The sequence below is a fragment of the Leopardus geoffroyi genome, chromosome D2, assembly GCF_018350155.1.
Source record: "Leopardus geoffroyi isolate Oge1 chromosome D2, O.geoffroyi_Oge1_pat1.0, whole genome shotgun sequence".
Classification (NCBI taxonomy): Eukaryota; Metazoa; Chordata; class Mammalia; order Carnivora; family Felidae; genus Leopardus; species Leopardus geoffroyi.
Window position 1 is genome coordinate 31,804,989 of NC_059334.1, and position 25,906 is coordinate 31,830,894.

At 54.1% G+C, this 25,906-nt stretch overlaps 1 protein-coding gene across 3 annotated transcripts in view; it reads left to right on the forward strand.

The window, feature by feature from the left end:
- The first annotated feature begins 304 nt into the window (after positions 1–304).
- Positions 305–25,906, forward strand: part of PALD1 (phosphatase domain containing paladin 1) — a 76,231-nt gene continuing 50,629 nt past the window's right edge. Inside the window, exon 1 of one of the 3 annotated variants that reach the window (XM_045439505.1) lies at positions 305–327. The gene's annotated coding sequence lies outside the window, so the exon portion shown is untranslated. Of the gene's footprint in view, positions 328–637; positions 739–871; positions 1,158–25,906 lie in introns of those variants that run through there. The other 2 variants (XM_045439504.1, XM_045439503.1) reach the window with 2 other exon arrangements.

The following is a 25,906-nucleotide window of genomic DNA, read 5'->3' on the forward strand; positions in this document are numbered from 1 at the left end:
AAAGCTAGTCTCCCGGAGAGGAAGCAGCGGCGGGAGACTGAACGCACGTGGGGACCAGCGGGGGCGTGCGAGCCACCGGCCCACGTGGGCTGCTGGGGCGTCGGGATGGGAGCGGGGGCACCTAAGGGGCGGGGCTTGTGCGTGTCACTGCCGACAGTCCTGGAATAGGGGCAGAGGGACCCCTCCCCTTCCAAAGTGTCTGCCCCACTCTTCCCTTTAAGCCTCCGGGAACTGAGGGGGCGTCCAGGGCTTGGGAAAAAACCCACGACTGAGAGGACAGTCTGCTCTTTACGCCCGTTGACACTGCGGCGGCTGAGGCCCAGAGAGGTCAATCGTCTAGCTCAGGTTGCACAGCACTGTGGGGGCATTTATTCAGGCTCCCTGATACTCATCTGGGTCTCACCGAGGCACAGCCTGGCTTTAAAAAGCAGAGAGGGGCGAGGGAAACCCCGGCCTGCAGATCTCCCGGGGAGCTGGAGTTTGGGAGGGGGTGTGGCGCCGAAAGCTTTTGCTTCTTTCAGCCAGGGAGGCTGGATGGAGGCTTTGGGGATCTTCCAGAAGGAGCCGAACTAATGACAAGGGAAGAGGAACTGGCTTCACAGGCATTCTCCCCCGCCCCAAACTTTTCCTCCTAGCAGAGGGTGGGCGGGCAGAGGGAGGAAGCGGGGCCGGAGAAGGTGGGGCCAGCCGTTCCCTCTCCGCCCGGGAGCTGCGGATGCCAATCCGGACGCGGCTTGGGTGAGTGTGTCTTTAAATCCGAGCCCCCCGCCTCCTCGGCGGCTGGGGCGGGGGCTCAGGCTGGCTGGTGGTGGGGGGGCGGCAGGCGCGTTGATTGGCGGCCTGGCCGGGTCCGCCCCTCGGCGTGGGGGGCGCGGGGCGCGCGGGGCGCGCGGGGAACCGAGCTGCGCGCTGGCTCTGGGGCGCGCATCTCCCACCGCAGCCTAGCGCGGGCTGCAGTTCTCCTGGCCTCGCCTCTTGCGCCCGGCCTGCCCGCCTCCGGAGCCGCCTCTGCCCACGGATGGGCTGGGGAAGTTGGGAGGAGCGAGCCGGAGCCCGCGCCGGGCGCGCCCCGCCGCTGCCTGACTCGGCGCCCGCAGTCCGGGCGCAGCGCGCCAGCCGCAGGAGCGCGGATGTCCCCCGGAGCCGCGTGTTGGCAGGTACCGACGCGTCCGCACCCGGGGCTGGCGAGGGGAGGGCAGATCTGGAGTCCCCTGGGCAACCCCGGCCCGGGGGCTGCTCAGACCACCCACTCCCCATCCCCCGGGGCGCATGCCTCCTGGTCTCCCCGGAGGGGAGAGGTTCTGGGCTCCCATCCAAACCCGCACGGAATTAATGCCTGGGAGAGAAGCAGGACCTCTGTAAAGAGTGGGAGGTTACGGAGTCGTTTGTCGGGCGCTGGGCTATCTCCTCCCCCACGGTTTCCCTCGCACCAGGCTAAACGTGGGCTGGCAGCGCCTCCACTCTTTGGGGCTAGGCCTGGGACAGGGCGTCTGAGCCAGGCTCACTGTGCAGTCGGGAGGAGGGAAGCCGCCTCATGATCTACTCATGGGGCCCCTGGGCTCATCTTTAAGGGGCTTGGGGCCCATGGAACTGGTTAGAGTTAAGAGGTCACAGGGGGCTTTGCTTCTGAGCCCCTTTGGCCCTCTCCCTCTCTAGGCCTGGGTCTCCCAGGAGATCCCCTTTTCATCTTCAGAGATTTTTCCTGAAGAGTCCGTGACTTGTAGGAAAGCAAAGTGGGGTGTGGGAGACCTGCTGCACCTGACTCCAAAGTAGCCAGGATGGCTGGAATGTGTTCTTATCTCTTGGTGAGTCAGAGATGCAAACAAGCTTCCTGGCTTCAAGAAGCTTCTGGGATTCTTTCCTCTCGCAACCAAAGGTCTAGGGACCAACTCTTTGGCTTCGGTGCCGAGCAGCTAGACCCAGTGTCTGAGCACCTCTCGGGCTCTGCTGGGGAGGATGGGAGGATGGGAGGGTGCTGTCCTCAGGTGGCTCAGCCGTATGGGGAATACAAGACAAACATACAGAAAAGTTTGCTGTTATAGGCTTTCAATACCAGTCCCGGACTAATAATAATAGTTGAGAGCCAAGAGGCTACCCATGATTAATGGCTAAATGAGTGACACAGGCTGCGATCCTTGGGGGAGGAGCTGGAATCCAGTTCTCATGCAGTCATACGCATGTGTTCAAATCAGTTTGAAATGTTCCAGCACCATTCCCGTCCCTCCTTGTTACTCTGCTCATAGTGAGGACCTCTCACCACCTCTGTGGACAGGGAGCAGTGGGGGGGGGGGGGGGGGAGGGGGTTCAGGAGATTTTCTTGCTTGTATCCGCCCCCAGCCCCACTCTCGGACGGTCTTTCCCTGCTGGTAGCTTTCTGAAGAAACCCATTTGGTTTTTGGGGTCAGGCTGAGCACGGGACTCCCCCAGGTTCTTTGGGGCTTGTGAGGTTTGAGGTCTAGGTCCAACCTTGTAGGAGGTTCCGAGGCCAGCAGGGGGAAGTCCTCACTTCATTTCTGAAGAGCCTCTATTGCTGGGGGCTGGGGATGTTGTTGGAAGGCTAGAGGCCCTGAGCCCGAGTTTCCTGTGAGTCCCCTTGCTGGCCATCAAGTATTGAAGTTGGGGTGATGGAGGTGGGTGGGTAGGGCAGGACTGGCTTGATGTGGGTGGTACCGGGGTAGCCCTGACCTCACTCTGAGGTTCTGCTGTGTCTGGAGCTCTGCCCCCCTCCCCCGTCATCTCTGGTAGCTTTCTGCTCTCTGGAACAATTGGTGGAGGTGGCATTGTGCTTGTGCCCATGGCCTTGGGCACCGTTCTGGGAGAGGGCGTTGCTGAGCTCCCCCCCACAGCCGTGGCTGGCATTGTGAGCACTTGTGCGAATACACCCACCCGCCTGCAAACAGTTGGCACACACAGAGTCACCCGGGCACAGGTGGGGGTTACTGGCGTGGGCAGAGATGTGCGCGTGCTTGGGTTTACAGCTGCGTGGGCAGAGACAGAGAGCAACTGGATGCGGACATGCGTGAAGACCTGGGAAGGCAACGGAAGTGGGCAAGCAACCCAGGGGTATAGACGGGTGCAGGGGCAGCAATGTGGACACGTGAACGTGGACCACACACGGGCCCCCGACACCGTATGGGCGGATTACACCTTCACGGGGACTCGAACCTCCCCGTACAAAAGGCAGATGTATAATGGGCAGGCACGTGGATGGCGGGCGTGGATGTGAGCTCACATGCATGGACACGAGACATGGAGTCACGTGGAAGTGACTCGAGTACCTGGGCCGACGTGGAGCTGGCTGTGGGCTCCCGGGGGATATGGACACATATACCTGCTGAGTCACCTGATGGCAAGGCCAGGACATGGACCCAGGTGGGTCTCAAGATGCAGTCGAGGTGGGCACTGCTCAGTTATCCCCGTGACTCCGTGCGGCAGCGGGAAGTTGTCTTGTTTAGGGTGGTGGGGGGTGCAGGTGATCTGTGATGTGGTTTTGTCTCTAGACCCCCACTGGGGTTTGGAGCCCCCAAAGAGCTTGGTATTCTGTTTTACTCCAAGAGTCCTTTGACCTCCCCTCTCCCTAAGTTACAGGGCTGGGTACGTGCTGTAAGCACCAGCAGGGCCTCTTCGAACCTTTGAGTTTCATCTTCCTGTGGTTTCCAGAAGTTTCCTCAAGTGAGGCTGTGTGGCCTGGGTAGAGGAGGAACCTGACTGGGGACTCTCCTTCTGAGCCCAAGCCTGAGGGTCTCTGGCAGGGAAGGGACCATTCTTTTTTTTTTTTTTTTTTTTTTTTAATTAATTTATTTTCTTTTTTTAGTAACCTCTACACCCAACATGGGTTGGAACTCATGACCCAGAGATCAAGAGTCTCAGGTTCGTGGTACCTGGGTGGCTTATTTGGCTAAGTGTCTGACTCTTGATTTCAGCTCAGGTCATGATTTCACAGTTCACGAGACCTGCTTAGAATTCTTTCCCTGTCTCTCTCTCTCTCTCTCTGCCCCTTTCCCGCTAGGGCGCTCCCTCGCTCTCAAAACACATAAATAGACTTAAAAGAAAAGTCTCAGACTACCGACTGAGCCAGCCAGGGAAGGATCATTCTTAGGGGAGAGAAAGAGTAGACACGCAGTGGGGTCCTTGGTGAGACCATTGCCCTCAGGTGTGGACTGCCCCTCCTCTAAACCCTGGGCCTGGACAGACAGGGAGGGGGGCCCCCACCTCTGGCTGTGGTCGCTTCCGCTCTGCCCAACCTGGAGATTGGGAGCCTGCTCAGTCTAGACGTAGCTTGACACTTAACTTACGTTAAGTGACACGTAACTTACTGCATGACCCTGCGCGAGTTACTTAATGTCTGAATTAACTTGCCTTTAGCATGAAACTCCTCATCTTTAAAATGGGGCCAGTAACCCCTAGCCCTTGAGAGCGTTTTAAAGGTTAAATGGGAGAAAATCAGTAGAAGGCGTGTAGCCCAGGGTATGGCACAGAGCGAGTGCCTGTCAGTGGAGCTTTGATCGCGAGCCCTCCCCTGCGGCAAGGACCCCCCCCCCCCCACCTCCCCCCAAGAGCTGCTTCAGCAGGCCATGTGCCTGGGAAGGCTGCGCAGGCAGACACCTCTCATCTGAAAGCTGGAGGGCTTTGTCCTCACCCCTTGCCCACCAGCCACTCCTTAGCCCTGTGGGATCTCCACATGCAGGGTCAGGAAATAGCAGGCAGGGCGTATGGAAGCTTGGGTCTGCCGCCTGCCAGGCCTCTGGGAGGGGAGCCAGTGGTTTGCTAAGAATAGCCCCAAATCACGGCTCTGCCTCCCAGCAGGCAGCCGTGTGCGTCCCCAGTACGGGCCGAGCTGCAGGGCCTTGGATGTTTCTTACAACTGGCGCTCGGCACCCGGATGAGGCCGGGAGCAGCAGGCTCAGACTGGGAAGAGGTTCTGCTACTGTCCCTGGGTCTTTGGCTGGGACCTGGGGAAAGAGAAGGCCTGGGAAGCACTGGCCATTAGAGTCTCTGAGTTCCTCTTCCACTCAGAGCCTGTCCTAGCAACGGCTCCCGGAGCATCTTCCTGCCCGCCAGTGGATCTGTAGTGATGGAGAACACCGGTTTGGAATTTCGGGTCCTGTTCTCACTAGCTGTGTGCCCCTGGGCAGCTCACTTACCTTCTCTGTGCTTGATTCCTTGTGTGGCAGAGTTAATGATAGTAACTCCCTGATAGGGATGTCGCAAAGATGAGAGGAAGATCTTTCGTGGAGAGCCCTTGGGGTGGCATGTGGCTCATAGTAAGTGCTCAGTAAACATCAGGTGCCGCTGTCATTACCCTGATTACTGCTTTCTCAGCAGAAGGAGAGATGTGTGAGGCCAGGGTGTTTGAGCAGTGCCTGATGGTCGGAAGGCAACAGGGTGCCTCTAGATTGGGGTTCCTGGCCCTGGGTTCAGTGCGAGGTGCAGGGCACCAAAGGTGAGTGAGACCCTGTCCCTTCTGGGTGAGAGAGGCACATTCATACGTTGTATCATACCGGACTGGCACCTTCCCAGGTCTGTGCCATCTGTGGTGGGAGCTGGAGGCAGCCGGAGGGAGTGGCCTGCTAGGGGGTGGGGCAGTGCTTCAGGTGGGCTTTGAAGGATGGCCAAGAGTTTGCAAGGGTGAGGGAAGGCTTCAAGCAGAAAGAGCAGCCCGTGCAGAGGTGTGACCGCTTGGTGTGTTTAGGAATGTGGACAGATCCGTGCACATGGGGAGGGGACCCGCACTTCGCATCCTGGCCCGTCAAGAGAGTCCTTGCATGCTGGGACCTTCTGTCCCTCCCACTCTGGGCTCCGAGGCAGCCCTGGTTTCCCTGTTAGGACACAAGCCCGAGGCCTCTCACTTTCCTTTTACGAATCACGTCTGCTCTCCCCTCAGTCTCCAGAGACCCTGCTGCCTCTTATAAATGCCTGCCAGCCCTCCCTGGGGGCGCTCAGTTTTGAGCTGGGGCTCCAGACGGTTCCTGCTTCAGGCACATGCTTATTTTTGCTCTTAGTTAAGATACCCATAGGTTAATAGGTCTCCCTTCTTGGGAATGAACTGAGAGCCTTTGAAAACTCCTTAGCTTTTCCTGCGGAGCGAATGTCTGTCTAATAGTGGAATTCTGGGACCTCGGGAGGTGTTTTATATATTTCCTATAACCGACGTGTGAACTGGTGTTAGCTCTGAGGGGTGCCCCTTCTTGGCTGGGGTTCTCTGATGAGAAAGACACAGGGCATCTGGGGCTACCTACATGCCCAAGGCAGGCAGTAGGGAGCATCTGGGAACTGGGTGTCTCATGCTGACCCCAAGGACTCCCAGGGAACTAGGGCTTTTGGAAATTCCAGGAGGGAGGGTGTGGTGTTGGGCGGGCCGTGGGTCCATTGCGGTGCCTCCCGCCCTCGCCCATGAGGAACGGCCCCACTGCCAAGGGATGGTGTTGGCCCCATGCAGGAGAGAGGTGGGTGCCCTCAGATGACCTTGGCCTTGCCAGCCTCTGCAGCCTGCCAAGCCCCAGGGCCTGCCTGCCTGCAGGCTGCGTGGCTTCTGTCCAGCACTTCCCCAGAGCGTAAGACAGGGACGCTTGGATGTTTTGAAGATTGTTGGATGTTTAGAAAGCACAGAGGGGAGTTTCCCCTCCTCTTTCCTTTTCCTTTTCCTTTTCCGGGAACTGTAGACCCCATGAATAAGTTAACCCTCTTCTGCTGCTCCCAGGTGGCCGTTGGACATGTCCTCTTTGACTGCCACCCTGGAGTTACACTCCTTCCTCCTGGGGTCCCTGAAGCTGGTGCTGACCTCTTAATTCTCTGGCGCGGCCCTCCATCAGAGCCGCAGAGCCCAGCCAGGGTGACCTCATCCAGCCTGGAACTGATGGGACCCCGTCCCATCCACATCCTGGCCCAGCAGCTTTTCAGCCTTAGTATGATCATCTTCTCAGTGGGTGCTCACTCCCTGCCCCATTGGCAGCCCAGCTCACGGACTTTGGGGGTCTCAGGAGTTCCCAGGTTCTGCTCTGTTGGCTCACTCCAGGGCCTGTTGGGAAGTTCTGGTTTTCAGATGCCCCAGAGAGAAGGGCCCTCCCTGGAGATCGGGCCCCTTGAGGGAGGTGCTGAGCAGATCTCTCCTCTACTGGGCCCCGAACCAGGCCTGAGGCATAGGTGGATAAACCCTAGACTGGCATTTCACCCCTGCGTTTGAGCCCAGTTTCTCATCTGCAAAATGGGTGTAGTAATTTTTCCCTCCCTACCTTTAAAAAAGTTTTTTTTTTTTTTAAATTGAGGTGACATTCACTAGACATAAAATTAGCCATTTTTTTTCTAATTTTTGAATGTTTATTTATTTTTGAGAGATAGAGAGCGATCGAACGAGCACAGGGAAGGGGCAGAGAGAGAGAGGGAGACACAGAATCCGAAGCAGGCTCCAGGCTCCGAGCTGTCAGCACAGAGCCCCATGCGGGACTCGAACTCAGGGACCGTGAGATCATGACCCAAGCCAAAGTCGGACACTCAACCGACTGAGCCACCCAGGCACCCCTAAAGTTAATCATTTTCTTTTTTTTTTTTTAATTTTTTTTTTTTAACGTTTATTCATTTTAGAGACAGAGAGAGACAGAGCATGAATGGGGGAAGGTCAGAGAGAGAGGGAGACACAGAATCCAAAGCAGACTCCAGGCCCTGAGCTGTCAGCACAGAGCCCGATGCGGGGGTGGAGCTCACGGACTGCGAGATCGTGACCTGAGCTGAAGTCAGACGCTTAACCGACTGAGCCACCCAGGCACCCCTAAAATTAATCATTTTCTTTTTAAAAAAAAAAAAAATTTTTTTAACGTTTATTCATTTTAGAGACAGAGAGAGACAGAGCATGAATGGGGGAGGGTCAGAGAGAGAGGGAGACACAGAATCCGAAGCAGGCTCCAGGCTCTGAGCTGTCAGCACAGAGCCCGACGCGGGGCTCGAACTCACGGACCGCGAGATCATGACCCGAGCCGAAGTCAGACACTCAACCGACTGAGCCACCCAGGCGCCCCAAAATTAATCATTTTCAAGTGTCCAGTTCAGTGGCCCGTACATTCACAATGTTGTTCAACCACTGCCTCTGTCAAGTTCCAGAACGTACCCATCACCACAAAGGGAAACCCGGACCCACTGAGCAGCTGCTCTCCTTTGTTTTACGAGTGTGATGCGGTATGTGTGCCATGAGATTCGTGCACTCTATAAACGCACAGCTGCATGAGTGTTGGTAACTGCCAGAGACGTACGGCCATCGGCTCGGTCAAGTCTGGCATCACTTCGCCGCCCGGAAGGCCCCCGTGCCCCACTTCCTCTCTTCACCAGGAAGAGGTAATGCCGTCAGCGGTTTGCTGAATATCCCGGGTGTTTCTTCTGTGCCTCTGGGTGAATTTGTGTAGTTTTGATTTGGGGATGTAACTCGCCCTGGGGCTGTGGCCCTGGGGCCTGCTTTTTCACTCAGCTGTTGGTCTTGGGAGGGTCCCAGCACTGCCGTGGGAGCTCCTCGCACACCCCCTGGGAGCCCAGGGCCCAGAGACGGGAGCCTGGGCCATGCAAGTTGGGTGTCCCTCTGCCCCTGGCTCCGAGCTGGGGCTCAGCCGGGCTTTGGGGAGACAGAGTGAGGGCTTCCTGAAGGTGGTCCATTCAGAGCGGGTTTCTGGAGGAGGGAGGCGTTGGAACACAAGAGATCAGACTGTCCTGGGGGTGGGTGAGTTGGTAGCTGGGCATCTGGGTGGACGTGCGTTCCTGCTTCCGTCACCACCGCCTCCCAGCCGCGGGGGCTTCCTCTTCCTACCTCCTGACACGTCGCTGGAAGGATTAGGCCCAAGGAGAGAATGATTTGTTGGGCGATCAAAGATGGACCCTGGAGGCCTCCCTTCTTGTCGCAGTGAAGATGCACCTTTTTGAGGCAACAGGAACCCTGCCTTGGGTGTGGGGGTGGAAGGTGGTTGGAAGGTGGAGAGTCTGTGGCCTCCTGAGGAAGAGGGGCCTCCTGTGCTCAGATTTGCATGCTCCTGGCTCTACCTGACCCCAGCCAATTGGGTCATGGAGGCTCTGCATCTGTATTGTCATGCTTCTTTCCTTCACCGTTGCCATCCTCGTATAAATGGGCCACACTCTGTGCATACTTACAAACATCGGTTGTTTTCATTGTTTTCAAGTTTTTCCTAGTTTAATAATTCAACATAGTGTCTCAGTACTGTTGTATGAAGTGAGTCCCGTGACATAGGAATCTTGAGTTGTGTTCCGATATGGGCTTGTCTTGTGATTTAGGATTTCATCTCAGCCTCCTTCTCTGAGCCCTTGGGGATGGTCTAGGGGGAGGGAGAGGGGAGTGAGCCTTGAAACTAACAACAGGTGGGTTTGCTGATTTCCCCTGTGATTTCTTCAGCTTCATGCTGCTCAAACCTGGGTAACATGTGGACCTTTCCCCCTTTTTAAAATAGCTTTTTGGGATATAATTCAGATGCCATACAATTTCACCAATTTAAAACATACGATGCAACTAACATACCTGGGTGGCTCAGTGGGTTGAGTGTCCAACTTCAGCTCAGGTCATGATCTCAGGGTTCATGGGTTCGAGCCCCACGTCAGGCTCTGTGCTGACAGCTCAGAGCCTGGTGCCTGCTTCGGATTCTGTGTCTCCGTCTCTCTCTGCCCCTCCCCCACATGGGTGCCCATGATCTCTCTCTCTCAAAAATAGACAAACGTTTAAAAAATAAATAAAACATATGATTCAGTAGCTTTTAGTGTATTCACAGAGTCCTGCCTCTGTCACCACTGTCTAATTATAACATTTCATCAACCCTAAAAAGATACTCTGTACCTATTAGTCGTCACTGCCTATCCCCAGCCCACTAGTCTACTTTCTGTGTCTAGAGTTGCTTACTCTGGACATTTCATATGGAATCATACAGTGTGTGTGTTTTTGTGGACTCCCTGTTAAAGGAAAAGAAAAGCCTCACTTGTTGATTTAAATGTTATTATTAGAGGGGCGCCTGGGTGGTGCAGTCGGTTAAGCGTCCGACTTCAGCCAGGTCACAATCTCATGGTCCGTGAGTTCGAGCCCCGCATCAGGCTCTGGGCTGATGGCTCAGAGCCTGGAGCCTGTTTCCGATTCTGTGTCTCCCTCTCTCTCTGCCCCTCCCCCGTTCATGCTCTGTCTCTCTCTGTCCCAAAAATAAATAAACGTTGAAAAAAAAAATTTAAATGTTCTTATTAGAACATAACTAAAATGTGTCCAGATATAAAACTAGATAGGAATGACTCAGGCTTACTTAGTTTCTGTATGACCGTGAAACAAACATGAAACACCAATAAAACCAGAAAGCCAACCCATTGCGAAGGAACAGTGTTAATTTATTGGAAGGACGTAAGATGCACCTGCATTGCCAGTGTTGTGTTGACAGTAGAGAGCCGGGACTCTTCTGTTTTCCCTTGCTTCTGTCGCCTGAACTTGCTGTACAAAGTGGCATTAATGAGGTTGGCTGCGTAATTCTGATCACTCACTTTAGAGCCCAGACTGCCAGTGAGTAATCCCCAAATGTCTGTTTCAGTAGTGTATCGTTTTGTATCTGTTGGTCTTGGGAGGTCATGGAAGCTCTGCATCTGTGGAGCTTGTTTGAAGGGAAGGGTAGAATAGTGGTGTTCCTGGAATCTGCATAGAGTAGCTCTTAAACCCACTTCTTGTGGGGATCAGGTGTTTGGCACTAACAGGTGGATTTTGCTCAGTTCACACAGATGGTGTTAACATGAACATGGTCCCCACTCCTAAGAGGCTGGGCCTCTGGGCACATCCAGGCTGCCATGGGCTATGTATGGGGTGGCTCAGTTCTCCACCCCACCCCCTCCTCTGTTTGAACCACCACCTTTGTTTGTACCATGTGCAATGATGTCATTTGGCCTTCACAGAAAAGGAACTCGGTTGTAAACAAACTTCAGCAGACTTCAGCCCCAAATGGCATGGCAGTGCTTGCTTACGAGGTCGCTCAGATGACCCAGGGCATGCTCATTACTTTTTTTAAAAAAATTGAGGTGAAATTCACATTACACAAAATTAACCATCTTGCAAACATTTTTTTCTTTGTGTTTATTTTTGAGAGAGAGAGAGAGAGACAGCGAGCGAGCATGTGCACAAGTTGGGGAGGGGCAGAGAGGGAGACACAGAATTGGAAGCAGGCTTCAGGCTCTGAGCCATCAGCACAGAGCTCCATGCGGGGCTCAAACTCACAAACTGCTAGATCCTGACCTGAGCCGATGTCGGACGCTTCTCCGATCGAGCCACCCAGGCGCCCCTTTTTGCTGAATAATAAAACCATTGTATGGATATACCTCATTTCCACATTTTTTAATCCGTGTATCAGTTCATGGACATTTGGGGTGTTTCCACCTTTTGCCTGCTGTGAATGGTGCTGCTGTGAACATGGGTGTACAGGTATTTGTTTGGATGCCTGTTTTTAGTTCTCTTGGGTATGGCATTTCTGGGTCATACGGTAATTAATTCTATGTTTAACTTTTTGGGTTTGATATTCGGCAATTAGATAGTGGTGATGGTTGCACAACATTGTGAAGGTACCGAATGCCACCGAATTTGTACTTTAAAAGGGTGACTCTTATGGCGTGTGAAATAAATCCCAATAAAAAAAGAGACCGAGCTCACAGATCCCAGAGCAGACATCCGTGGAGTCTGGATTGAGTCACGTTGTCAGCGCTGGAAAGCCCACGGTCCTGCGTGGCCTCGTGGGGTCCTGCAGACTTCCTGCGTGGTGGGGACGTCGGGTCCCAGCTCCATGGTCCCTGTTTGGGGTGGTAGGTGAGAGCGGTAGGAACCCAGTGGGCCAGCTGGCCGCCTGCCCTCCACCTTAGCTCATTCCGTGTCTTTCTGGCTTCTCATCGACAGGTATTCACAGCAGAACTCTGTTCCCTCGGTTTCCCCATCTGTGAAGTGGGCCTGTGAGCAGCCGGCCTTGGCCGTGGCCCAGGCTCTGTGGGCAGGGGAAGCCTGGAGACGTGCCGTGCTGACTTCCCCTCTGGATCCACTTTTTCCCTCTCTGTCTCTCGTATCGCTTTCCCCACGGGCCTCAGGACCAGCTCGTCTTTCTTGGCAGGTCTCCAGGGCCTGCTGCTTTCTTCTGGGGCTGCTGCGGGGGGCGCGAGACCGTGGCTCTCTTGTCCGCTGGGTCCTCACTGCACGCTTGCCTCCCCCAGTCTGTCTCATCTCGTTCTTTAGGCCAAACACCTGAGTCATCCATTCCTCGGTTTCTCCCACGCCTCCGCAGGCCCAGTTGGCCTCCCTGTCACAGCGGATCCAGGGTGAACCTTTTCCCTCACCTTCCCCACGCCGCTGGCCGAACCTCCAGGGGCCCTGGCAGACTCCACACAGGTCGTTTTCTTCCACCTTTGTTCCCCCCTCATTCCCCGACAGATTCTTCCAACGCAGCAGCCAGGGTGACCTTGTTAGGATGTGAAAGTCAGAGCAAGGCATTTCTCTGCCCAGGGGCTCTGGTGGCTCCCCATTTGCTCCCAGGGAGAGCCAGCGTCCTTAGTGTGGCCTCCAGGACATCCCCATCTAATACCCACCCCCTCACCCCCTCTACACCACCCAAACTGCCTCATGGCTCCTCCAACCCACTGGGAACACCCCCACCTCAGGGCCTTTGCACAGGCTGTCACCTCCACCTGGGATGCTTTTCCTCCAGAGAGCCGCATAGCTTCCCATCCTACTTCCTTCGGATCTTTACTCAAATGCGAAGCTTCCCTTAGATACCCCGTCCAAAATCTCATGCCTCACCCCCATAACCCTTTTCTTTCTTATCACTGTCACCTCTCCATACACTATATATTTTACTAATTTATATACCATGTTTCTGTGCCTCCAGCTAGCATGTGTAAGGCAGGATTTTTGTTCTGTATTGTCAGCTCCTAGAACAAATTCTCCCTCCTAGGAGATGCCCCAGAAACATTTGGAGGATGTCTGCCTGAAGAGGGCACGAATTAGCCCATTGTATAGATGGGGGAACTGAGTCTCAGGTTGACCTGAACCTAGTCTCTTGACTCCCATCCAGTTCAGTGCTCTTTTGCCGAGCCGTGGTTTCTACCTCCTTCTCCCTGTATCCCTGTTTCCAGGGAAAGCCATGCTAAACCGTGTGGGTTTGGGCCTTTAAAGCTGCTCTTAGGAAGTTCACCTTGTTAGTATGGTAATTACGGAACTGACAGGTGTATCTCCTGGCATTTGTGCAGAAATGATGGCAACATCAGCCCCCATTTATGGAGGCTCACTCAGTGCTAGGCGCTGAGCTTCGCAGATTAGATGACTTTATTTCGATTTGAATCTCACAGTGTCTTGGGAGGAAGGAACTGTCATTGACCCCCACTGTACAGACAAGGAGGCGGAGCCATTTCATATGGGCAGAAGGGACAAAGATCGACCACTTCTGAAACCAGTGAAGATGTGAGGACACTGGCCCCCTTTTTTTTAAAATTTTTTTTAATGTTTATTTATTTTTGAGACAGAGAGAGACAGAGCATGAGCAGGGGAGGGGCAGAGAGAGAGAGAGAGAGAGGGAGACACAGAATCCGAAGCAGGCTCCAGGCTCCGAGCTGTCAGCCCAGAGCCCGACGCGGGGCTCGAACTCACGGACCGCGAGATCGTGACCTGAGCCGAAGTCGGACGCTTAACCGACCCAGCCACCCAGGCGCCCCAACGCTGGCCCTTTTAAGCAGTGCTGGTTGCTGGGCAAAAGGCTGCCGCCTTTTGGAAGACGGTAGAATCGACTACAGCTTTTACACGCACATTTTTACCTAAGCAGCGTGAATTCGGGTAGCCTGTTCTAAAGACGCAAACGATCAGGATGTGAGTCTGCGCACCGGGATTTTGTGGCCAGTGAGCTGGAGACCACATGGTCTCCTTTCAGTTCTGGGTTCTTCCCTCCCTCGGGGCATTTGCCCCTGCTGTGCCCTTTGCCTGGCATGCTTTCTCACGTGGCCCCAACCTTCCCCGTCCTCAGGTATCAGCACAGACCTTCTGTGACTACGGCACCTAAAATGCATCTCTTCCCCACCTCGCTCGTTGCCTGTCTGAGCTTCCCAGTCCCGCATCACAATGTACACGGTATGTCGTGATTGTATGTCTTTGTTGTCTCCCTCCATCTCTGTCTCCCTCTCTTTTCTCTCTCTTGTTGGAATGGATGCCTGTTCTATGAAGGGGCAGGACCGTGCTGGATGGTTGACACGGGGGATACTTAGTGGCCATTAGCTGAAGGAGTGGTGCTACAATGAAATGGCGTGCCAGCATTAGACAGACAGGGTTGGGGTTCTGTGTATGAACTGGAGGGGCGTTTGTGTTGTCTACTTAAGGGGGAAGAAACCTTGTAGTTTACGAGGTGGGCTTAGAGGAGTATGGAAGGGCGTAAACTTTTTCTTTGTAAATCCATCTGTCTTGGACAGCAAGTACACATACTTATGGAATAAAAAAGCCTGGCCAACAACAGGAAAAGAAATCAGAGAAGGAAAAAAAAAAATGTACCCAATCAGAGGGAGCATCAGGATTTGAACCCCGGCCCTTCTGCCTCCCAGGCCACATTCTTCCGCACCACCCAACCCTTTCCACACACAGACTCTCTGTATAGCCTCAGTACACTCTTCAGAGGAAGGCAGAGTGTGAGTTATTAGCTGTTTGTTTTTCATTCTGTAAATCAAGATCTACTTTACAGACAGGAAGTCAGAGCATAATTTGATGGATTGTTACAGGTGTATCACCTGGGTGACCCCCCATCCAGACCAAGATGTGGAACATTTTCAGCACCCTGTAAGGTTCCCCGGGGCCTCTTCCTGGTCAGCGGCCTGTCCCCACACTCTCAAGTGTCCGTGCTTTGGAGTGCCCTCCCGAGGGTTAGTCTTGCTCGCTCTTGCACTTTGTGTAAATGGAACCTTCGAATATGAACTGTTGTTATCTGGATTCTTCTGGCTTCTGTCTACGTGAACTCTGTGAGCTTCATCTGCGATGCTGCAGGCCTCGGCAGGTTGTCCCTTTTCATTGCTGTGTAGTATTCCCCCTGTATAGGCGTACCACCACGTGCCGATTTTTCCCCGAGAGATGGACTTCAGGCTTGTGTCCGGCTTTTTGTGACTGTGAAAAAGGCTGCCGAACACCCCTGCCTGTCTCTTGGTGGACACACACACACACACACACACACATTTACTTCTCTAGGATGTATGTATTCCCAGGGGTGCTTGCTGGGTGCTGGGATAGAAGGCTCATGTTACCAAGAAGGAAGCGAAGGAGACTTCAGAAGATCTGGAAGGGGGAAGGGACTTGCCCAAGGTGACACAGTGACCCAGGCCCTCTCACCCCTGTTCTTACCCACCTCCCGCCCCCAGGGTGCACCTGCTTCTCAACCCAGCCCTGTGGGTAGGGTTGTCCGGCAGGCGCCCGTGTGGGGGGTGGGCCTCTGGAGGGTCGTATTTCCAGGTCTCCTTACACTGGGCAAGCCCACAGAGTTCTTGCTCATGCACCTCCCCCCCATCCCTGGCCCTAGAGATGATGGGCGGGCCACAGTTTGCCTTCCTTGGTGGTGGGTGCTGGGACCGATGCGGAGCTATCGTTGTTTATTGGATGCTGGTGCCTGAGGCAGGCCAGCTGGCCGGAAACAGGCTGGGATTGGCATGTTTGGGCTACCCTGGCATTTTTGGCCTGGGAGTGTGTGCACGTGTGAGTGCATGTGCACACATGCACACACGAGGTGTGAGTGTGGCCCTGCATCTCACACTCACCGTGCTCCTGCCTCGTGCAGACCCCATCTCGTACTGGGAGGAGCCTGGCGGAGTGGTTTGGGCTGATCGGTGCACCCCTGACTCGGGCCCAGGAGGAATGCGTGTGCCTCTTTCCTCAGCACCCACCACCTAGGTCTCTGATGGCATGAGTTCCCTGGGAGGTGGTGCCTTTAGCTCTTTCCGTGCCTGTCCCACCTCTCGACCCTGAACTATCCAAGGGCAGGCACGACAATTAACATGGGCATCCACAAAAGCAGTTTTTTGAATGAGCCCTTTTTAAAATTAAGATAAAAAAAAAATATATATATATATACCATAAAGTGTGCCCTTTTAACCTTTTTTTTTTTTTTCTTTTTGAGAGAGCGTGTGCACAGGAGAGAGGCAGGGAGACAGAGAGAATTTCAAGCAGGTTCATGCTCAGCGGAGAGCCTGATGCAGGGCTTGATCCCACGACCCTGGGATCATGACCTGAGCCGAAATCAAGAGTCAGACGCTCAGCCTCCTGAGCCTCCCAGGCGCCCCCACTTTTAACCATTTTTGATTGTACAGGTCGGTCGTGTTACGTACGTTCACGCTGTCGTGCAGCCATCTCCACCGTGTCCAGAACTGTTTCCTTTTCTGAAACCGGACTTGGTGCCTGGGAAACACTGACTCTCCGCCACCTCCCCTCCCCTGACCCCTGGCAGCCATCCTTCTACTTCATGCAGTATTTGCCCTTTTTTTCTGGCTTATTGGAACATTTAGCATAGTATTTTCAAGGTTCATCCATGTTGTAGCACGTGTCAGAATTTCATTGTTTTTTTTTGAGGCTATAATTGTTCTTTTGAGCTTATTTTTTTTTTTTAATTGTTTTAACGTTTATTTATTTTTGAGACAGAGAGAGAGAGACAGAGCATGAACGGGAGAGGGTCAGAGAGAGAGGAAGACACAGAATCGGAAACAGGCTCCAGGCTCTGAGCCATCAGCCCAGAGCCCGACGCGGGGGTCGAACTCACGGACAGCGAGATCATGATCTGAGCTGAAGTCAGATGCTTAACCGACTGAGCCACCCAGGCACCCCTCTTTTGAGCTTATTTTAAAGGCACCTTAGATCCTCAGGGTTGAGGGAAGGTGTCAGCTTGATGGTGGGAGTGGGAACAAATAATATTTATTCGGGGCACCTGGGTGGCTCAGTTGATCCAGCGTCCGACTCTTGGTTTCGGCTCAGGTCCTGCTCTCACGGTTCATGGGATCAAGCCCCACATCCGGGTCTGTGCCGACAGCGTTGAGCCTGCTTGAGATTCTGTTTCTCCCCCTCTCTCTGTCCCTCCCTGCTCCCTGTCTCTCAGGATAAATGAATAAATTAAAAAAAAATAATATTTATTCACACTTACTAGGGGCTGGTCCTTCCGCCATGTTATCTCATGTAATCCCCACCACAGTATTATCCTCGGTTTACAGATAAGGGGATTAGGCTCAGAGAAGTTGAGTAAGTTGGCCAAGGTCACACAGCAGGTCTTAGGCCAGCCAGGATTGGAGGCCGGGTTGGCCTGCCGGCACAGCCCATGCTCTGCATTCCCGCCCCCAGGGCAGTGCCCAGGTCAGGCTCAGAGTCATTTCCTTGAATGCTTCTTGTCACCTCTCCACAGCTGAGTGTGGAGCTGATCGGTGCCAGCTGGTGCTCAGGAAGCAGTGGCAGCGGCCCCTCCTCCCTGGCCGGGTCCTCGTGCCTGGGCCCCAGCTTCTGTTAAAAGCGCCTCTGTGAAGCAGCCACCCTGGGCGAGGCAGGGGTCTGCGGGGATGTGGTCCTCAGTGCCCCCCGGCACAAGGCTGGCAGGGGCCGCCGGGTCCAGGGTGGCTGACGGCAGGATGTCGCTGTTGGCAGGACTTTCCCTGTACGAACAGCCAGCCACCAGGAGCTTCTGGACCAGAGGATAGATAAACAGGAAGAGGGAGAAACTTAAAAATATTTTTCTTCCCCTGCTGTGCCCTGGTGTTTTCTCCCTGCCCTGCCCTCGGTCGCCAGAGGCTTAAAGTGGCCGAGTTCTTCCCCCGACCAGGAGCCGCCCAGAGGCCTGGAGAGCCAAGCAGGCGGGTTTCAGGTCTTAGGGTTTCAAGTTTTGTTTTGCCTGGTGGGCTGGGATGAGCCTGAGCTTTAGGGCCAGGCGGGCCCGAGTTTGAATCCTGGCTCCGCTGTTCCTTTGCCGTGTGATCTAGGCCAGGCCACCGGCCCGGCCGTGGGGCGGAATGGCGGTGATACGTGGCCCGCGGGAGAGTCTGGAGGGATAGCACAGCGGTGGGTATTTGTTGGGCGCTGGCTGGCTGTGTGTGTGCAGGCGGGCGTGTACCACGAGCACTCTCTCTGTTAATCCTCACGGCCCTCAGAGCAGGCCTGGTTCTTGTCTTCATCTGACGGATGTTGGAGCACAGAGAGGTTGAGCGTTTCTGTCGAGATCACATCACTGGCTGTGGCGGAGCTGAGGCCGAAACACGGTCCGTGTCCTCCGCGCCCCGCCGTGCTATGGTCTGGCGTCACGTACACAGCGAGGCACACGGTACCATGGGTATCGCGAATTTCTTTCCCTTCTCCTGTACAGAGAAACCCGGTGTAGTTGGGGATGCGGGGCAGTGGGGTGAAGCCTGCGGAGCTTTGGGCCCCAGTGGTCCCGGAGTCATATCTAGCCCTTGCTGAGGTGGCTCCCCGTGTGTTGCCTCTTCCAGGCAGCCCTCTTAGGTTGACGCAGGGCATCATCATGCAGCTCTACTGTTGCCCCGGTCTGGGCAGCACGTCTCACCCCATAGAGCAACATCCTGACTCTCTGGTACAGTCCCCGGGTCAATTGAGGCTCACCCCAACCCCACCCCATCCTGTATTCTGGCCTCACAAGTACCTTGATACTTCTAGGAGACTGCACAGTGCCAGGCATTTCTTCCTCCATGCTGTTTCCTCCGTGCAGAATGCCTTTCTTGTCTGTCAAATGTTGCTCATCCTTTAAGGTCCAGCTCAGTGGTCTCCTCTTCCAGGAAGGCTCCCGTGAGTTCCTGACCCTGAATTAACATCTCCCTCCTCTGTGCAGCTCAGTGTAGTGGGAGAGGTCCTAGAGTGCCTGTCCTGTTGTCAATCTCTCTGAGCCTCAGTTTCCGTATCTGTGGACTGGGGATAAAAGGAGTGGGGGAGAGGAGAAAGCCAGGATTTTCTCATTCCGGCCTGTGTGGACTTGGCTAGAGCCCAGTGAGGAATGGCCCTCTTAGGGTTAACTCCTTGCCATGTCAGGGACGGAAGCAAGGGCAACAGAGGGTGAAATGAAGTCACTTCCCTGCCTGGGGGTCTGCCATGTGCCTGGCCTTCTGCATAAATCCTGTTTCCTCCTTGGCCTCCATGTGCCCACCCACTCCTGGCTCCCATGACCCCGAAGGTCACCAGCAGGTGGGGCTCCCGATGGAATGTTGGCCTGTCATTCATCCGGCGAGGTCACTTCCTGTCTGGATCAGCCGTCCACCTTTCCTGCCATAGCCTTCCACGTAGAGGTTTCATGGGAGTGATGGGTGTGGGTTTCAAAGGAGGCTACCTGAGGTCAAGTCCAATGTCCAGCCTGCACTGTACTCTGGGGGGCATTTCCTTGGGGGGCTCTGTGGGCATCCCCCAGGGCTGTCCCTCAGGCTCCTGGGCCTCCAATTCTTCCTCTCTGGAACCTGGGGGGAGGGGCTGTGTGTCAGAGGAGCTCAGAGCACTCACTGGGTCAGGCCAGGACATCCGTGACCTCATTTAACCCTTTCTCCGCCACAGGGAAACAGGCTCAGGAGACGGCCCAGGCTTCTGGTGGGGGACAGTGCTAGGGTCCTCGCAGGTCTTTCTGACTCCGACATCCAAATGATTTCCATGGGAAGGTGTTGAGCTAACCAGCAGTAGCAACTCAGGAGAACCCTCACTCCTGTGACCTTTTTCTGTGGGGCCCGGGGCTCTTCTTTTTTCTATCAATAGTATATGTTCGTTCTAGAAAAATCAGAGAAAATAAACATAGGCAGGGAGATTAGGGGACCCATCCATGACTCCAGTGTCCAGCGATAGCTCTGGTTCACCATTCATGTTTGGAGATTTATCCTTGCAGACGTTTTTCATGTGTGTGTATGTGTGTGTACCCTTTACACTGTATCTTTTTTCCCCTAACTAAACGTACAATAGATACTTCCCTATGTGAGTGAGTAAACTGTTACTTCTTGCATTTGAGACGTTCAATTTGGATTTGACCATGCACAGAAAAGTACACACATCCCAAGTATACAGCTTGATGATTCTACAAAATGAGGAGAGCCTCCCCCAGGTCAAGGAACGGAATTTTTCCAGCACCCGGACCCCTGCATCTCATCACCATCCCCTCCTTCCTGCCGCGGATGGGACACCTTGTCTGAGTTTTAGGTGAACGGAATCATATAGTATGTGTTTATGTTGGCTTTTTTTCACTCCACTTTCTTTTAAGTGACCTTCCTCAGACACTCTTTCCATTTTAATGACTGCATGATGACGTCCACGATACATGGGACTTTGACCACTGTTGATGTGAACGATGTTTTGTCTTTGACTAATGTAAGCGAAGCTATGTCGGACCGTTCTGTGGCCATATCTCTGATTGTTTCCTTTGAATCAGTTGATAGGAGATTTGCTGGATGTTCTGAAGGTATTTTAGAATTGTTGCCAGATTGGCCACTAGGGGGCAGTGCTAGCTTGCATCCTGCCAGGGGCTTGGGAGAGAGCGGACCCCAGGCCCCCATGCTGGCATTGGGTGTTTTCCTGCTGTTGTGCCCGTGATACCATGATAGGCACTATGTGGCATTTCATGGTTTCCAGAGTTCAAATTACAAGTTAGGTTGAACATTTTTTCCCTCACATTTATCGTCCATTTGTATCTCTCTTCTGTTGGGTTGTTGGGGTTTTCTGGGTTTTGGGTTTTTTTTTTTCTGTTATGCCCTCGAGATGTACTTGTTTTCCTGTTTGAAAAAAGCTACATTGAATATGATAAATAATAGAAATATGTCAAAAATATCTTTATCCGGTTTGCCTTTTGCCTTTCAGCTTTGTGGTTTTCCTGTGTTGGTTAAAAGCTGACCATTTTTAAAAGATTTTTATAAGTGATCTGTAGACCCATCGTGGGGCTCAAACTCATGACCCTGAGATCAAGAGTTGCAGGCTCAACCAGGTGCTCCTGCAAATCACTTTAATGTGCGGTTTAACAGCAGACACTTGGATTCTCACATCTGCTCCCGCGTTCAACTGTTGTGATACGTTGCTTCGATTGAAGTATGTGAAAAAAATCCAGCTCCACACAGATAGGTGGTTGGAAAAGGAAGGAGCATTTTATTAGCCTCTGGGTATTTTCTTTTGACACTACGTAACAATTCAGCATGTGATAGCTTCTCACAGGTCGGTTGAAATGCAGGATCTGCAAACATATTAAGGAATTTTTCGTATTTCGTTGCATTAAAAGCCATGGGACTATCTTGCACTCTGAGTGGATCTTTTTAATTTTTTATTTTTTATTAAAAATTTTTAATGTTTATTTTTTTTTTTAATTTTTTTTTTCGACATTTTATTTATTTTTGGGACAGAGAGAGACAGAGCATGAACGGGGGAGGGGCAGAGAGAGAGAGGGAGACACAGAACCAGAAACAGGCTCCAGGCCCTGAGCCATCAGCCCAGAGCCTGACGCGGGGCTCGAACTCACGGATCGCGAGATCGTGACCTGGCTGAAGTCGGACGCTTAACCGACTGCGCCACCCAGGCGCCCCTGTTTATTTTTGATAGAGAGAGACAGAGTATGAGCGGGAGAGGGGCAGAGGGAGGGGGAGACACAGAATCCGAAGCAGGCTCCAGGCTCTGAGCTGTCAGCACAGAGCCCGACGCGGGGCTCGAACTCACGAACCGTGAGATCATGACCTGAGCCGAAGTCGGACACTCAACTGACTGAGCCACCCAGGCGCCCCTCTGAGTGGATCTTTGACACAGGTGTGATTTTGTAACATCACATAGGGGTCATTGGGAAAATATTGGTTCCCTGGGTTATACCTATCTTCCAAATTTAGACGTTCCGGCAATTTTCAGAAATTACATACGTTAACATCGTCCCCCATATGATCGCAAACTCTTTGTGTTTTGAGAGGCTGTCAGACTCACGGTGGCTGATGCAAGTTTTCCGAAACTCTGATGTTTCCCTTTAAGCTCAAACTTGATCATTGGCAACAAATGCCATCGGTTGCCTTCCTCGAAAGGACAGGCTTACCTGGTTCATTTTTGAGAAAATGTCCGCCGGATACCCAATTCTGAATAACCCAATTCTGGCGTCTGTCTGTCTGTCAGCTGGTTTTCTGTGCACAAAGAGGCTAGTTTGGCAGACAGCTCTGGTGGGCTCACAAGTGCCGTCCCCCCAGACACCTGTCGTACCCCCACACAGCCCAGGTACGCACCGTCATCACACAGAATAGCGAAAAGACGCGTACGCAAGGCTGAACTTCAGTGAAATGAGCTCTTCTGCTTCATCCAGGACCTCCTTAGGTGACACTGGCATGTTCTGTCACTGTGAGTGACTCGGGCAGCCTAGTTCAGGGCCAGTGCGCTGCCTCTTGCTGAGTTTTACCTGCTGCCGTGGCTTTGCCTCCATCACTACAGTGAGACAGCAGTGATATCTCGGAGCTGTCCTGAGAACAGCGTTGACCTTGTGGACTCCTGGAAGGTGTTAGGGCCCCGGGTCCTGCAGGGCGTGCCGTCGGAGCTGTGGATCAGATGGTAGGTGAACGGCCTCAGCGCAGTGCTTGGGCCCGTCTGGGGCTCCGGGACATCGTGCCCGCTGCCGCCGTCATCCTCTCCCCGCTAACAGACCTGAGGCCGCACCTCGGGGGGTGGTGGTGGAGATGTTAAGCCATTTGGGGTTAGAAGTTCGTCGTTTGTGATTTCAGATCCTGGTCAAGCTGCTAGTGTGTTTGGTCCTCTGGAGTGAGTGAAGAGCCCAGGGGACTTCTTAGGGACCCCGCTTTTCTTGTCCCTCTGGGAGGCGGGGGGAGTGTGAGTCAACGGGAGAGACCCCGGGGGTCTCAGCCAGGCGATTCTCCTGCAAGGGTGGGGCCTGTTTCTCAGCCAGGGGGCCCTCAGAGTCGTCCTCCCCGCTTCCTGGCCTGAAGGGGCCTCCGCAGCCTCTGGCCTTCATGGCCCTTCCTCACGAACCTCCTCCCAGCCCCCACTTTCTTGCAGCAGTCGAAACGTGGCTGCATTTACAGAGTGCCTGTTGCGTTCTGGGCCCGGGGCTAAACCCACCCGTACCGTCTCATTTATGGGCACAGCGTGGACAGCCACAGAACCAATCTTTTGGTTGGGTATTGTTCCTGAAAAATCTGTCCGGTTTTGTTCATTCGGGTGGCTACGTTGTGCCAAGCCCTGAGATGCCATCAGAGGCCAGCCCCCGCCCTGGCCTGGGGGGCTTCAGGGTGGCAACAGCCATGCTGGGATGTGGTCTGGGGAAGGTGAAGGAGGCCTCCTGGTTCAGGGATGGGAGTCCGCGAGGCAGAGAGAGCAAGTGGGGCAGGAAGATGTGGAGTGCATGAACGCGAGGCCGGTGTGTGACCGGCAAACTTCATTTGCGGCTCCGCAAGGAAACTGACATCTGTGCCGTCACTGGAGGAAAGCTGACTGGGTGGGACCAATTGAGAGATGGGGCAGCCTTGTCCTGGATGGGTCATTTTAAGAATTTTCAAAGGCCACGGTTTCTGCCCTGCATAGACTCTAGAACACCCCACCCCATCCCCCTGGGCTGTAAGAGGCACCTCTGCGTTATTCTTATTTTTGTCATTATTGCTAATTATTTGCAAAGGCCCGTTGAGATGTCTGCTCCAGGGATTGAAAGAATTTCACTTTGGCTCGAGTTTAGAGAACAAGGGTGGGAGTTGGGGAGCCGTAGGCCGAAGGGGAGGCTGGGTGTGCTTGGGGGGAGTCATGAATTGCTACGTGGTTCCTCCTTGCGTCTAAACTGAAGTCTTTCATGCTGACCTGTCTCCTCTGCTTGGCGTGTTCCCTTCTGGGGAGCCGGAGAGCTCTTCCTCGGCAGGGTCTTTCCTGGCCCTGGGTGGACATGCTCCGTGAAGCAGATGGGCAGGGAGGTGCAGAAGGGAGGCGTAAGGAGACGCCTGGACCCGGCCCTGCTGTCGACTGTCCCTGTGACTGTGGGCAGTTGTCTGGTCTACTCTGGACCTCGGTTTTCTCTTCTATAAAATGAGAGGAACAGGCTGGGATCTCAAAGGTACATCTGACTCTGAGATGCATGTTCATGAACAAGGTGGATTTAAACTGTGTATCGTGAGTGTGTGTGTGTGTGTGCGTGTGTGTGTGTGTGTGTGTGTGTGTTGGGAGGGACAAGGCCCAGGGCAGGTAGGCGCTGGTGGGAGCCCCTGCCCTGGGTACAGACCTGAAAGTTTTATCCTCCCCTCCCCCCGCCCCCAGCCCTCCCCTGCCCCACCCTAGGGGACCCCTGTAGCAGGGTGACTTCCTTCATGTTTGTTCTGCAGCAAAGGCAGATGTTTCCTACAGCTGGCCACTCAGCCTCCTGCCCTATTTTTAGCTCCATTGTTACCCATCCAGGGCATCTGGCGGCCTGGGGTGTATGACAGGCTGTGGCCCTGGAAGAGGTTCTCTTTTCTGGGTCCAGCATGTTCTCTGCCTTCTACCAGGTCCGTGGTTTAAGTTTCCTTCATCTAGTGGGAAAGCGAGGGTAGCGTCGGGAGAAATGGGAGAGGGTGGCTGGGTGGTGCATGAGAAAGAGCCCGGGCTGTGGAACCAGAGGCCTGGTTCTGTTCTTATGTCATGCAGTAAACTCTCTGAGCCTCAGTTTTCCCGTCTGCTAAATGGCACAATTGCCTGTGCTTCTGCTTTTCTCGTAGGATTATTCTGAAGCTAAAATGGGACTGTGAATGTGGAATTTATTTAGGGGAATGATATTTGGGACCCACAACTATTGTGGGTTTAGCCCTGTGGCGGCCCTGGAGGAGCACTGGTCCAGAGTGGGGAGGTGAAGCGTGTCCTTACCAAACCCCAGGCCAGGGAGCTCGAGGCTAAGGTTGCTGGGGTGCAGGCTGCACGCTGGCAGGCTTGGAGAAAGAGGGGGCATTCCCACTGGACGTTGACGGAGGGAGTGAGGGGGTGAGGGTGGGGGGGTGATGTCTCTGGTTGTGGGACCAGGGAGGACAGATGTAAGGGGGCAGGGAAGGGCTGGATGTGCCCTGGGAGGTCCGAGCAGGAAAGGGCTTTGAGCGTCTCCGGCCAGCCGCTCTGGAGCGGTCGCTGACTAGGAGAGGCCCCATGCTGGGTCTGGAGGCAGGAGGGTGTCCATCTCTCTTCCTGAGCTGGCAGCCAGCCCAGGGGCTCAGCTCCTGGCTGTACTGCACACTGGGCTATATTGCACGTCGGACTTTCACAAAGGATCGGTTTTATACAAAGGGTTCAGCTGCTAAAACTGAACTTGAGTTCCGTACTGGGTTGTACTGAACTTGAGACCTGTCGGAAAGCCCAAGCTGGAGAGGAACACCTACCAGTGCCTTTTCTGCTCTGTACCGTAGGCCATCTGGGACCGGGGGTTGCCTGGAACTCTGGGGATGTGCAGGGTAATAGGGGCGGTGAGGGTGGGAAGAGGGGTCTTGAATGCCAAGCAAGGGAGTATAGACCGGAAGCTGCAGAGGTAGAAGGATGGGGACAGACCCCAGAACTGGGTCCCGGATCTTCACGGCTCCTTGAAGAGATGCTTCAGGCCCCTGTGGCATTCCTGGAGGTCAGAAGTGGGGTTCCAGCCTCAGTTCCCACTGGCCCTTTGGGGCCCAGTCCCTGGAAGCAGCGAGGAGAGCGTCAGCAAGGCCCTGTGTGGGGTCTCAGGAGACTCTAGGTTTCTGCTGACCCTGATATGCTCAAATGCCCAACTTCTTGGAGCTGAGCAGGAGAGCACGTCTGGGCACTCTTAACCCTGTTCTCCCCAGGGTCCTCCCCGCCAACAGTCCCAGGTGCATGGAACCTGGACGTGGACGGAGCTTCAGACTCTCAGGAACAGAATGATTGCCCTCCCAGAGCTGACTGGGCCTTCCCTGGGAATTTTTACATTCCCCTCCTCTTGCCCCCCATGAAAAATCCAACAGG